General features: G+C 37.2%; 1 long non-coding RNA gene across 1 annotated transcript; it reads left to right on the forward strand.

Moving 5' to 3' along the window:
- Nucleotides 1-1,554: 1,554 nt before the first annotated feature.
- On the forward strand, nucleotides 1,555-2,624 carry LOC148964987 (uncharacterized). The gene is made up of 2 exons (XR_016150748.1): nucleotides 1,555-1,769; nucleotides 2,069-2,624. It is a non-coding gene; the product is annotated as an uncharacterized LOC148964987 (long non-coding RNA).
- Nucleotides 2,625-5,779: the final 3,155 nt, after the last annotated feature.

The raw sequence follows: 5,779 nt of genomic DNA on the forward strand, positions 1-5,779 counted from the left end.
ACACTGTAACACTGTGTTACAGTTGCCCCCGAGCCACAAGGCCCATTGTAATAAGCTTGTTTGTGTGTGTTGACATACTTTTCTGTTAAAAAAATGAACATATTTCACTAAATTCTATTGTAAAACTTCATTTTAAAAGGGTGTATTAAAATAAATGTTTGTTCCAGTATTAACAAATGATCAATTAGCATTTTTTATATAAAATAATGTGTGTTTTATATGTGCTTGACAAAGTGGGAATATTATATAAACTCTTAAAATTAACAGCAGTAAAGTGATTACTTTGAGGTAGGCTTTTATTTGAGATAAAGTGGGTTAATAGGAGTTATTTCTCAGTGTTACAATTGCCCCCACACTGCATTTAATTGAATATTTTAGTCTTGTTCTTATAAGTAAAAATATATAAATTGTATTATTAATTAGTGCACATATATATGTTTCTTGTATCAAAAGATGACTAGTCTATCTCAAGTAGTTTGTGAGTTAGCAAACAGTATGATCTTGAAGCAGCACTGTACAGAGTACAGACGATTGGTGTATGACATCACAGTACTGTTTCGAAAGCATGTATGATCTTGAAGCAGCCGAACAACCAATACTTATGAAAGTAATTGGATCAAACATAAAAAAATAAGTATTCCTAACTTTTCAACGTTTACTTAACATATGTGTGTAACAAAAAAATATAAGCTACTAGGTGCACTTAAATGTATGCATAAATAAAATAATAAAAAAACATAATGCATGTCAACTACTACAATAATTGCATCAAAATTAAGTAAATCGATTATATCAGTTTAAGTAACTGTATGAGCCACGTGATATAGGCTATGCAATTTCCCGTGATGCCTATCCAGACAAAAAAAATATGAAACACATGTGAAGACGTTGAGAAGCGGCAAGCTTAATTTTTGTACTTAGGCCTACACATGATCATTTATTGCATTTTTGGTCAAGAAATTTACTTTTAACTGAATTTCAGAATTGCTACAAATTTTGCATCAACAATTAGAAACGTTTCTTACGAATGCAAACATTTGTAGTCTACATGTTAACGAATGAAATAAGTGTTTTGCACGCGAGTAGCTATATATTGTGTTTTTTCAAAATATATGACCATGATGTTGGCTCGTATATGCATTAATGGTGTGTTTACACCGAACGCGAATTTAATTGCGATAGCAGAGTACATTCATAGTCAATGCAAAGACGCGAAGACGCATCATTCGCGCCGGGCGTCGCGAATTGGGTGACTCGTTTGCCGCCAACGTGTTTCTCAGTAGAAAATTTTGAACTTGAGCGGGCTGCAGAAGATTCAAGCGTCTAACTAGACTTGACGTGTTTGACGCGTTCGGTGTGACCAATTCGGACTGCGCTCTCTCTCCCCCACGGATAGATTATAGGCCTACTTTATTAGCGAGTTGTTTTTGGATAAAACTAATGTACTTTGCATACTTACAAATTCCCATGTTCTCTATCTCTATTGTCTATAGGCCTACATGGATCGCGGGAAAGGGGGCCTTGGGCGCGGGTTAGCCTACTTTTGGTAACGTTAAAGGTGCATTGCGCAACTTTTCATGTTAAAAATAGCCGTTTTCTAACCCATACATGCTTAAACAATCGCCTGATGGGCTGAATGAGCCCTTCTTTGATCACTGCGATCGCCTCTATAACCCTGTACAGTGAAATATATAAGAGGGATTCGGGCTCGAATCTGAGACTGGGCGTGACGTCATGCGCGTTCACGCTCGCCTGGCTATGTCTGGCAGGTATCCTCTCTTTCTTGCTGATTTTGACTCTTTTATTTCGTCCCTTAGACTTATAAATAACAAGAAAAGTGAACAATTTTTGATGTATTTTGATGATTTATTCAAAGACATGACTTGGCCTTAATATTATGCTTTTCTTTTTTTTTATGTATTACATAATTTGATGTATGCATACCCAGGATGCTTATTTTCTGTTAGGTACTATTGTTTGTTTGTTTGTACACCTTGCCTTACTTCCCTGTGTTGGTATTTTTGTATAAGTTCTGCAATAAAAAAAAAAAAAAAAAAATGTCTGGCAGGTTCGTGTAGCTATTCGCCGCCGTTCTCCGTATCAGAGAAGACAACTCGAGCGACACAACTCTAGTCAGCTTTCCACAAAAGTAGACGATGGATTCAAAGGGGCTGTTTACACCTGATCACTTCATGTGTCTTCTGTGATCGGATAGCTATTCGATCGTGAAAAGACCAGGGTGTAAATGCCCTCCGAAACGCATTCGAGACGGATTTGAATTCGATCGCTCAAACCACTTGAGGACGTGGTCTGTGCCGTATTCCAGACGAAACTGGACAAGTGTAAATGCATCTGGTTGTTGAAACCAAGCTATATGTCATGATATTTTAGTCATATATGACGACGCGCATCACCTGAGCAGCTGAGCTGAGCCCCTTCATCAAGCGCCGCAATCTATCGCAAATCAAAGTGAATTAGTGAAAGTAAGTCGCAGACGCTTAACACTACCATCTTCATTAAAAGTAAAGAAATGAAATGATCTTACCAGTTCTGTTGCCGATCTCTCTTATTGCTGTCTTTGCTGATTTTGAAATTAGCCGATGATTAATAAAATCCAGCTCATATCTGTTGCTTTCGGTGACGTGCACTTCATTAAATCTGTATATGGCGCGGAAAGAGACCGGCTTGTAGCTCATTACAAACCCCAACGCAAACTCCACGTGAGACAGAAAATAAAACTTCTGTCTGTCCAGTGCCATGCGTCGGAATAAGACGAGAGTCGACATCGGGAAGGCTTTCAACAAACGGAGAGATCTTCGGTCGTCTCTAGGGCTCAAACGGGTCATAGCCTATACAAAGTGATAACTGAACGTGTTTCCATAATAATTCAATCATAAGTGGATACAGTAAGCACAGGGAGATAGATGGAAACAAAAACCGAAGTTTTCTACTACCCCCGTTTCCCCCTCTCACACAAGTGTGTAATTTACTCGAATGCCTTTCCTTTCATATATTTTAAATGACTTGCAGATTTATTACTGTATTACCCATAGACTGTAAAAAAATATGGACGTAGTGTCCGTGACGTCACCCATAGGTTTCTGAAGAGCGATTTTGAGGCCTAAAGTGGGCGGGGCCGACCGTCGCCATCTTGGCAGTGCGTCACCTCTCGTCACTACCGGATAAATTAAAATGGGCAAAGAGGCGGGACGCGGGTGGAGCTGAGGTGCTAATGCTATGCTACTGCCGCTGAATTGACAGCTGATTGAAAAAGTAAAGCCAATGGTTCATAAAGTTCATGTTTTGCCCTTTGAAATATTATAATAGTTAAGACGTAACTAAAAGTGAGACTACTTAACTTTTTTTATCAACTTTATTAATCTCACAAGGGGCAATTAGTGAAGAGCATATATACAAGTACATTAACACAGATCACACACATTTCTCACAACATACAAGCAGTCAACTATGTGCATTGTGATGCATTATTATTCTGCTAGTTAATGTATAAGTTACTTACAATATTGCTCTAAGCTTGTGCATGCGACAGTGATTCAAGGCAACACATGTTAGTCGACATCTCACGTCAAGTTCGTAAAGAGCTTTAATTCAGTCCATTTTACAATCTGATTTTGGCCGCCTCTCAGTTTCTCAGATGGGTCAAACCAAATATTACCTCAGAACTTAAAGTAAATGAACTAGAAATCCGCGCTCATTCAAGGGTGTGCATCTATTGCATGGACAGAGAGAAAGCACTGAAATCATCAGACATCCATTAGTGCATGCGAGGGAAACAGCTGGAAACACGGCGCTGGTTGTTCTCTCCATACTCAACACGACGGAATCCAACGGCGTGCACGGGCGAAGGTATAATACATGTATTAAACTGTATGAAATAATCCCGGTAAAGCACAAACACAGAGGGTGACGCTAACAGACAGCAGACAAACGACAGTGAGTGAACGCGGCAGCAAGAATCCACCTGTCACTCAAGTGGCCACGCCCTTAATTATGCAGAACATTAAGGCTTAAATATAATTTAAACAGATGAGTTGTAAAAAAATTCACCCCCCTCACAGTTGTCATGAAGGGAAAAATGAGGTCTATAGACCGAAGACACTTTTTGCTCCAGGCTGTAAACGTGTTTTTTTCTGCTGTAAAGTTGGGCATTTTAACATGGGGGAGATACAGATTTGACTCGCTTCTGCAGCCTGCCTCAAGCGGCCACTCGATAAATTGCAGTTTAATTCACTTCCGTGTTGGCTTCAAGAGAGAGACGGGGAGGTTGCCGCTTGGTATTACCTCATTATGACTGTAACGAAAGATGTGTGCCGCACAGTGTGCGGCTGATGCTCCTTAGTTATGAACAGCTCGTGCAAACGTGCGTATGTGTGTGTGTGTGTTCCTCCATGAACGCGCACAGCTCTGGTTGCAGTTTCGCTTGTCGCCAGAGGGGGCGTAGTTCTGCAAAAACTCAGAGACTTGCGTTTAGCTCCTTTAACATACAAATATTAATTTCGAAAGCACATTGCCTACAGCTCCGTGTGTGCACGATTTATCATTAAATAATGGCAATCTTGATTCTAGCACAATATTATTCCTAAATGACAGCATTAATTCAGTAAATTAAACCTTCAAAATTATTATCAAAATAAGTAAATACCCTTTAAACAAAACTTTAGCTTCAAATAAAGATTGTAGATCTTTACTGTTTTCCAGTAGTTACTGCTAAAATGTTTTTGAAGAGATTCGTTCATAACCTCTGGAGGAAAGTCATTAATTAACTTCCGTTTTGTTTAAATTAATAGATATTATTTAATAGACTATTTTTTTATATTTATAGGTATTTAATAATGGACTAATTTGTTGCAATTAATTGTTTTTTTTTATTGGTTTTTGAAAAAAATAATATATATATATATATATATATATATATATATATATATATATATATATATATAATTATATATATAGACACACACACACACACACACACACACACACACACACTAAGATTGTTTAATATTTTTAAAAGAAGTCTCTTCTGCCCACCAAGCCTTCATTTCTTTGATCCAAGAAAAACTGTAATATTGTGACTATATTATTATTATTATTTTAACAACTATTTTCTATTTGAATATATTTTAAGATGCAATTTAAATAAATAATAAAGTGAAATGCTTTATTGTGTGTGATTTGCATGTTATTTATTTTAAGACATGTAAGCTGAAGATCTAAACTAAGTTAAAATGGTTGGTTCAACTGATTTAATTGTCTTATTTTATATATATAAATGAGCTTAAATTTTAAGTTAACAGAACTAAGATTTATTTTGATCTCACATGGCCTGCACTGTGTTGGATTTACTTAAAAGATATGTGCACATTTTTTGATACAAAAATGGTGCATATATATTTTAAGTAAATCCAACTCATCATTTTTTAGAGTGTGGACAATATGAAACTAAAACGACATAAGCTTAATTTAAAATGTCTTAGGAACTACTGGATATTTAGAGGTGGATAAACGTAATTGAAAGGTGGATAAACGCACTTTGGAGGTGCAAACGCAATTCCCGAATATTGGGAGGTGGGTAAATGGCATTTACGTGCATTTAGCCTCCACTACATCCCTGGGTATGACATCACAGTACTGATTCGAAAATATACAGTGATCAACTAGAAGCAGCACTATACAGAGTACAGACGATTGGTGTATGACATCACAGTACTGATTCGAAAGCATACAGCAGACAGTGATCGACAGCACTGTACAGAGT

The sequence above is a fragment of the Pimephales promelas genome, chromosome 25 (genome assembly GCF_988280905.1).
Source record: "Pimephales promelas chromosome 25, fPimPro1.hap1.1, whole genome shotgun sequence".
Lineage (NCBI taxonomy): Eukaryota > Metazoa > Chordata > Actinopteri > Cypriniformes > Leuciscidae > Pimephales > Pimephales promelas.